The following is a 9,498-nucleotide window of genomic DNA, read 5'->3' as shown; positions in this document are numbered from 1 at the left end:
CAAATGAACCCTAATGTTATATATAACTAAAGAGAATCAATAAAAATATAATAGTGAATAAATATCAAGTATTTTTTCTGATTCAGTGGAATGAAAGTAGAGTACAACAACAGAAGAAAAAGCAGAAAACTCTCAAATATGTGAAAATTAAACATACTCTCCAACAACCATACTCTCCAACTTCTTTCTTCAAAGCAGAAATCAGAAAGAAAATTAGAAAATATCTTGAGAGTAATGAAAGCCCAATATATTAACCTTATAGAATGCAGTGAAAGCAGCACAAAAAGGAAACTTTTTGTAGTAAATGCTTATATTAAAAAGAAAATGGTGCTAGGATTGTGGCTCAGCAGTAGAGCACTCGCCTAGCACATGTGAGGCACTGGGATTGATCCTCAGCACCACATAAAAATAAATAAATAAAATAAAGTCATTATGTCCATCTACAACTAAAGAAAAATATTTAAAAAAAGAAAACGATCTTATATCAACAATCTAACTCTACACTACAAGGAATTGGGGAAGAGAAAAACAAGCTAAATTCAAAGTTGGCAGGAGGAAGAGAATAATTAAGATTATAGTAAAATCACTGGATACCCCCCCCCCAAAAATATTACAGCAATAATGTTAAACAACAAAACTATAGTGGGTTCTTTTAAAAAGAACAACAAATTTGAAAAACATCGAAATTTACAAAAGAAGATGAGAAGATTCAAATAACTAAAAGAAGTGAAAGGAGATATTACAACCGATGCTACAGAAACAAAAAGGCATATAAGAGACTACTATGGCTTTCTTGTTCTCAGTTGTTGGTAAAATTAATGTATTGAATGATATCTTAAAAGCTATGGATACCATGTGGATTACCATGAGAAAAAGGAAGGAAAGAGAAGCTTTTGAATGTTCAAAGAAAGCCAAAAAAGAAAAAAAATCCTGAAGGCTAAGCTCTACCATAAACAGTGCCAAGCTGAGAAATTATAAATGAGAAAGACTAGGGGGATCCAACATGGCGGCGAGTGGGGAGGCAGCGCTTTCAGTACCTCCTCAATAACAGGGTCAGAGAGACGCATGGATACGCTTAGATTCGACCTGCTGAGAAACTCCTAGCAAAATTCCACTAAAGAGAGACCGGCCGGGAATTGGTAGGATTTTTGGAGGTGACAGTTTGCCCCAGACGAGTGAATCTCCGCCACGCAGCGCCGAGGTCCAGACCCGCCAGCCGCTGCCCGCGCGACTCAGCGACTGTCGGCTGCCTGCACGTGGCCCCCCGCGTCTGGGCGGATAGCCTCCGAGGCGCAGCGCAGCAGGAGCGGTGCAGGGACTCTAGGAAGAGGTCTCTCGCCAAGCCTTCATGAAATAGCGAACCGGGAGCTGAAACCAACCAGAGACAGACCAGTCCCACCCCTCCCTTCAGACACTCCGGCAAGGAGCCTGGGGCCCGCCATAGCAGAGAGGTGACATCACCGGAGTTCTGCCGACGGAATTCCTTCCCAGCGGAATCCACGTTAGCAGGTGTGTGACTCCCACCCCCTCCAGATACAAGCAGCCTGGAAACCTCGGGAATCTCTCCGGGGGCGTGTCTGTAGGGAAGCAGAGGGGATTCCCGATCACCACCTCCCCTTAACACCAGCAGTGACACCCAAGATCTTAGCCGCCAGTTTCTGGGGGCGTGCCCACCAAAGGGGTCCGGAAAAATTAAACTGTTGGTTCCCAGATCACCCCACCACAGCACTGGGGCTTAGATGAATGACAGAGAGGGTGTTCATCGTTCGGGATATAGGACACGAGGTGGGGCTGCAAGTGTAATCAGATCCTTGGGGAACCGCCTCCGGTGAACAGGACCTGGCTGGCTGGCTGGCAGGAGGAACAGGGGGAGGGGCCGGATAAGTGAAAGGGCTCTGGACTAACAGGATTGAGAGACTCCCAGGAGCCGCCTTACAGGGATTTCTGTCAGCACATAGAGGGCAGAAGCTCGGCTCGGAGGGCACAGCTCCGCCTACTGGAAGAGAAGAAAATGGGATTCAGCCATAGAACAGGTATTTTCAGGCTGCTATTCGCCTGCGGCTAGCAGACAAATTACTCAGGCTCATTGCTAAATAACCCGTGGAAACTGCTTCTTGGAGCCTGCTCTTATCAGAGCATACACCGAGCACGGAGAGGCCGAGCTCCGGCTACTGGAACTGCGCTGGCCCAGGGATGAGGAGCCCCCGGAGACTGCTTCTCGGTCCGGGTCCTGCTGAGTACTGTGGAGGTGGATGCCAACCGAGCCTTCGTGGGCAGTGGCAGCAGGACTGAGACGGGGCCTGTGGGGGCCGGTCGGGACTCACCCGTTGCTTTGGTCGCCCGGCGGAGGGAATGAGATGCCGCTGTTCGCAGGGGATGCCAGCATGGCAGAGATCTGATGTCATCGGAGAGCGGCCGAGGAGAGAACTTCATCGGTGCCAGTGGCGACGGAAACAGTTGGTCTCCTGGTAGGGAGGGTGAGTCACAGATACCCGAGTCTCTCTCGCTTTGTCATCGAGCCAGAGGGGAGGAGCGGGGCCGCCGCCCGCGCCCGCAAGGTAGGCAGACCTGCGACCAACCTGCAGATAAGGCCCAGCGGTCTGCGGGCGTGGTAGGAGGGGCAGGGCAGAGCGGCCGCCCGCGCCTGCAAGGTAAGCAGACCTGCGACAGACCAGCGGATCAGGCCCAGCGGCCTGCCAGCGTGGTACACACTTCACCCCAACTGGAGTAGGGGCAGAGCAGAGCCTTCGCCCGCGCCCAGATCAGGCCAAGCGGCCCGCCTGTGTGGTGGTCACGTGACCCCAATTGGAGTGGGGGCGGAGCGGAACTGCCACCCGTGCCCGCAGGGTGGGCAGACCGGCGACGAACCTGCAGATCAGGCCCAGCGGTCCGCGGGCGTGGTAGGAGGGGCAGGGCAGAGCCTTCGCCCGCGCCTGCAAGGTAGGCAGACCTGCGACAGACCGGCAGATCAGGCCCAGGGGTCCGCGGGTGTGGTAGACACCTCACACCAATTGGAGGAGGGGCAGAGCAGAGCCCCCGCCTGCGCCTGCAAGGGAGACTTTTCAACTATAGAAGAGCAATATAAATATATAGGGCGGGGGGGAAATTTCAAAAACACAACAGTTTCACCAAGCAGAAAGAAACACAAGCAGTATGAAAAGACAAGGAAAGAAAGGACCACAAGCAACGCAGGTCAACTCAACTTTAGAAGAGGTAACAGCTGCAGCAGATGGAATGTCAGATAAAGAATTCAGGATATACATGCTTCAGATGATCTGGAGTATCAAGGAAGACATTAGACAGCAAAATCAGACAATGAAAGATCACTTTGACAATGAATTACACAAACAAATCCAGGAAGCAAAGGATCAACTATACAGGGAGATAGAGGTTATAAAAAACAAACAAACAGAAATCCTAGAAATGCAGGAAGCAATAAACCAACTTAAAAACTCAATGGAGAATACTACCAGCAGAGTAGAACACTTAGAAGATAGAACATCAGACAATGAAGACAAAGTATTTCAACTGGAAAAGAACATAGACAGCTCAGCAAGACTGTTAAGAAACCATGAGCAGAACATCCAAGAAATATGGGATAACATTAAGAGACCAAACTTAAGAGTCATTGGGATACAGGAAGGTATAGAGCTCCAAACCAAAGGAATGAGCAATCTATTCAATGAAATAATATGAGAAAACTTCCCAGACGTGAAGAATGAGACAGAATCCCAAATCCTAGAAGCCTACAGGACGCCGAATGTGCAAAATCATAAGAGATCCACACCTAGACACATTATAATGAAGATGCCCAACATACAGAATAAGGAGAGAATTTTAAAAGCTACAAGAGAAAGGAAGCAGATTACATTTAGGGGTAAGCCAATCAGGATAACAGCTGATCTTTCAACACAGACTCTGAAAGCTAGAAGATCCTGGAATAACATATTTCAAACACTGAAAGAAAATGGGTTCCAACCAAGAATTGTGTTTTCAGCGAAATTAAGCTTCAGGATGGAAGATGAAATTAAAACCTTCCATGATAAACAAAAGTTAAAAGAATTTGCAGCTAGAAAACCATCTCTTCTAAACATCCTTGGCAAAACATTACAGGAAGAGGAAATGGAAAATAACAATGAAAACCAACAGTGGGAGGTAGGACAGTAAAGGGGGGGGAAATAATCAAAGAGGAAAACAAACCATGTTTAGTAACATAAATAAACAAATATGGCTGGAAGAACAACCCATATCTCAATAATAACCCTAAATGTTAATGGCTTAAACTCACCAATCAAGAGACACAGGCTAGTAGAATGGATCACAAAACAAGACCCAACAATATGCTGCCTATAGGAGATGCATATGATAGGAAAAGACATACATAGGCTGAAGGTGAAAGGTTGGGAAAAATCATATCACTCATATGGACTTCATAAACAAGCAGGAGTGTCCATACTCATATCAAATAAAATAGATTTCAAGCCAAAGTTAATCAAAAGGGATAAAGAGGGACACTACATACTGCTTAAGGGAACCATACACCAACAAGACATAACAATCATAAATATATATACCCCAAACAATGGTGCAGCTATGTTCATCAAACAAACTCTTCTCAAGTTCAAGAGTCTAGTAGACCACCATACCATAATCATGGGAGACTTCAACACACCTCTCTCGCCACTGGACAGATCTTCCAAACAAAAGTTGAATAAGGAAACTATAGAACTCAATAACACAATTAATATCCTAGACTTAATTGACATATATAGAATACACCACCCAACATCAAGCAGTTACACTTTTTTCTCAGCAGCACATGGATCCTTCTCAAAAATAGATCATATATTATGTCACAGGGCAACTCTTAGACAATATAAAGGAGTAGAGATAATACCATGCATCTTATCTGATCATAATGGAATGAAACTGAAAATCAACGATAAAAGAAGGAAGGAAAAAGCATACATCACTTGGAGAATGAACAATAGGTTACTGAATGATCAATGGGTTATAGAAGACATCAAGGAGGAAATTAAAAAATTCTTAGAGATTAATGAAAACACAGACACAACATATCGGAAACAATGGGACACATTGAAAGCAGTTCTAAGAGGAAAATTCATTGCTTGGAGTTCATTCCTTAAAAAAAGAAAAAACCAACAAATAAATGATCTCATACTTCATCTCAAAATCTTAGAAAAAGAAGAGCAAAACAACAGCAAAAGAAGTAGAAGGCAAGAAATAATTAAAATCAGAGCTGAAATTAATAAAATCGAAACAAAAGAAACAATTGAAAAAATTGACAAAACTAAAAGTTGGTTCTTTGAAAAAATAAACAAAATCGACAGACCCTTAGCCATGCTAGCGAAGAGAAGAAGAGAGAGAACTCAAATTACTAGCATACAGGATGAAAAAGGCAATATCACAACAGACACTTCAGAAATACAGAAGATAATCAAAAATTATTTTGAATCCTTATACTCCAATAAATTAGAAGATAGTGAAGGCATTGATAAATTTCTTAAGTCATATGATCTGCCCAGATTGAGTCAGGAGGATATAGACAACCTAAACAGACCAATATCAATTGAGGAAATAGAAGAAACAATCAAAAGACTACCAACTAAGAAAAGCCTAGGACCGGATGGGTATACAGCAGAGTTTTACAAAACCTTTAAAGAGGAACTAATACCAATACTTTTCAAGCTACTTCAGGAAATAGAAAAAGAGGGAGAACTTCCAAATTCATTCTACGAGGCCAACATCACCCTGATACCTAAACCAGACAAAGACACTTCAAAGAAAGAAAACTACAGACCAATATCTCTAATGAACCTAGATGCAAAAATCCTCAATAAAATTCTGGCGAATCGGATACAAAAACATATCAAAAAAATTGTGCACCATGATCAAGTAGGATTCATCCCTGGGATGCAAGGCTGGTTCAATATACGGAAATCAATAAATGTTATTCACCACATCAATAGACTTAAAAATAAGAACCATATGATCATCTCGATAGATGCAGAAAAAGCATTCGACAAAGTACAGCATCCCTTTATGTTCAAAACTCTAGAAAAACTAGGGATAACAGGAACATACCTCAATATTGTAAAAGCAATCTATGCTAAGCCTCAGGCTAGTATCATTCTGAATGGAGAAAAATTGAAGGCATTCCCTCTAAAATCTGGAACAAGACAGGGATGCCCTCTCTCACCACTTCTGTTCAACATAGTTCTCGAAACACTGGCCAGAGCAATTAGACAGACGAAACAAATTAAAGGCATAAAAATAGGAAAAGAAGAACTTAAATTATCACTATTTGCTGATGACATGATTCTATACCTAGCAGACCCAAAAGGGTCTACAAAGAAACTATTAGAGCTAATAAATGAATTCAGCAAAGTGGCAGGATATAAAATCAACATGCATAAATCAAAGGCATTCCTGTATATCAGCGACAAATCCTCTGAAATGGAAATGAGGACAACCACTCCATTCAAAATATCTTCAAAAAAAATAAAATACTTGGGAATCAACCTAACAAAAGAGGTGAAAGACTTATACAATGAAAACTACAGAACCCTAAAGAGAGAAATAGAAGAAGATCTTAGAAGATGGAAAAATATACCCTGTTCATGGATAGGCAGAACTAACATCATCAAAATGGCGATATTACCAAAAGTTCTCTATAGGTTTAATGCAATGCCAATCAAAATCCCAACGGCATTTCTTATAGAAATAGAGAAAGCAATCATGAAATTCATATGGAAAAATAAAAGACCCAGAATAGCAAAAACAATGCTAAGCAGGAAGTGTGAATCAGGCGGTATAGCGATACCAGACTTCAAACTATACTACAGAGCAATAGTAACAAAAGCAGCATGGTATTGGTACCAAAACAGGCGGGTGGACCAATGGTACAGAATAGAGGACACAGAAACCAATCCACAAAACTACAACTATCTTATATTTGATAAAGGGGCTAAAAGCATGCAATGGAGGAAGGATAGCATCTTCAACAAATGGTGCTGGGTAAACTGGAAATCCATATGCAACAGAATGAAACTGAATCCCTTTCTCTCGCCATGCACAAAAGTTAATTCAAAATGGATCAAGGAGCTTGATATCAAATCAGAGACACGCCGTCTGATAGAAGAAAAAGTTGGCTACGATCTACATACTGTGGCGTCGGGCTCCAAATTCCTCAATAGGACACCCATAGCACAAAAGTTAATAACTAGAATCAACAAATGGGACTTACTCAAACTAAAAAGTTTTTTCTCAGCTAAAGAAACAATAAGAGAGGTAAATAGGGAGCCTACATCCTGGGAACAAATCTTTACTCCTCACACTTCAGATAGAGCCCTTATATCCAGAGTATACAAAGAACTCCAAAACTTGGACAATAAGAGAACAAACAACCCAATCAACAAATGGGCCAAGGACCTGAACAGACACTTCTCAGAGGAGGACATACAATCAATCAACAAGTACATGAAAAAATGCTCACCATCTCTAGCAGTCAGAGAAATGCAAATCAAAACCACCCTAAGATACCATCTCACTCCAGTAAGATTGGCAGCCATTAGGAAGTCAAACAACAACAAGTGCTGGCAAGGATGTGGGGAAAAGGGTACACTTGTACATTGCTGGTGGGACTGCAAATTGGTGCAGCCAATTTGGAAAGCAGTATGGAGATTTCTTGGAAAGCTGGGAATGGAGCCACCATTTGACCCATCTATTCCCCTTCTTGGTCTATTCCCTAAAGACCTAAAAAGAGCATGCTACAGGGACACTGCTACATCGATGTTCATAGCAGCTCAATTCACAATAGCAAGACTGTGGAACCAACCCAGATGCCCTTCAATAGACGAATGGATTAAAAAAATGTGGCATTTATACACAATGGAGTATTACTCTGCATTAAAAAATGACAAAATCATAGAATTTGCAGGGAAATGGATGGCATTAGAGCAGATTATGCTAAGTGAAGCTAGCCAATCCCTAAAAAACAAATGCCAAATGTCTTCTTTGATATAAGGAGAGTAACTAAGAACAGAGTAGGGACGAAGAGCATGAGAAGAAGATTAACATTAAACAGAGATGAGAGGTGGGAGGGAAAGGGAGAGAAAAGGGAAATTGCATGGAAATGGGAGGAGACCCTCAGGGTTATACAATAGAACATACAAGAGGAAATGAGGGGAAAGGGAAAAATAATACAAGAGGGAGAAATGAATGACAGTAGAGGGGGTAGAGAGAGAAGAGGGGAGGGGAGGGGAGGGGAGGGGGGATAGTAGAGGATAGGAAAGGTAGCAGAACACAACAGACACTAGTATGGCAATATGTAAATCAATGGATGTGTAATTGATGTGATTCTGAAATCTGTATATGGGCTAAAAATGGGAGTTCATAACCCACTTGAAGCAAAGTGTGAAATATGATATATCAAGAACTATGTAATGTTTTGAACAACAATAAAAAAATAAAATCAATGTGGTTAACTATCAAAAAAAATAAATGAGAAAGACTATCAAGATACACAAAAAGAGAAACACCAAATAAAAGATCAATGAAAGATTGTGCAGCAGCAGTAACTGTTTATCTGCTAGGCAGAAAGGGTGAGTCCCAAGCCAAAGAGCAATTCAACATGATTAAACAAAAACAACAAGGGAAGGTAGGCAAATGGGAAGTCACTCTGCCCAAAGTTCATGTGCAGGGAGAAAGAGAAGTATTAAAAGTGATTGAAGGGCCGGGGCTGTAGCTTAGTGGTAGAGTGCTTGCCTAGCATGTGTGAAGCACTGGATTTGATCCTCAGCAGCACCAAATAAATACAAACAAATAAAATAAGAATATTATTTCCATCTACAACAATAACAAATTTTTTTTAAAGTTATTCAAAAAAGGAAAGAGAAAAAGGAAGGCATGGAAGAGGATGGTTACTAAAGTCTACTTTGTTGGAGATGACTTTAGGAGAAAACCACCTAAATATGAAAGATTCATTAATCAGATGGGATTATGTTTCCAAAAGGGCCAGGGAACACATCCTGAACTGAAAGCCGTATTTTGCCTGCAAGTACTTGGTGTGAAAAAGAATTTCTCATCCTCACTATACACAACTTTGGATATTATTATTAAACGTATTGTCATTGAAATGAACATGAGTGAGTCCAGGCTTGTAACACAAGAAAGCAAAGTTATTTGGGGGAAATATGCCCCGGTTGCCAACAATCCTGAAACTAATGCATACATAAATATGGTCTTACTGGTTTGACAGCAGTTTCATATTCCTTATAATTATTGAAGATTACAATCAGTTAGGCAAACTACCATTACTGTGATGTTTCTGAACACTATCAAACAGCCTTAGATATCTGCAATCATCAAGAGAACTATTTATTAAATTGTAAAAAAAACATTAAAATGACCCAGTTTTACAAATAATTCTTTATTTGGGGGTCTGCTGAGGGCTTAAATATTAGTAAGATTGAATAG

The 9,498-nt window shown here is 41.5% G+C and overlaps 1 pseudogene; it reads left to right on the top strand.

Moving 5' to 3' along the window:
* Positions 1 to 897: 897 nt before the first annotated feature.
* On the top strand, positions 898 to 9,277 carry LOC114105729 (ribosome biogenesis protein NSA2 homolog; annotated as a pseudogene).
* Positions 9,278 to 9,498: the final 221 nt, after the last annotated feature.

Source organism: Marmota flaviventris, chromosome X, assembly GCF_047511675.1.
Source record: "Marmota flaviventris isolate mMarFla1 chromosome X, mMarFla1.hap1, whole genome shotgun sequence".
Classification (NCBI taxonomy): domain Eukaryota; kingdom Metazoa; phylum Chordata; class Mammalia; order Rodentia; family Sciuridae; genus Marmota; species Marmota flaviventris.
The sequence above is the reverse complement of the archived record's forward strand: the minus strand, read 5'-3'. Positions and strand labels throughout refer to the sequence as shown.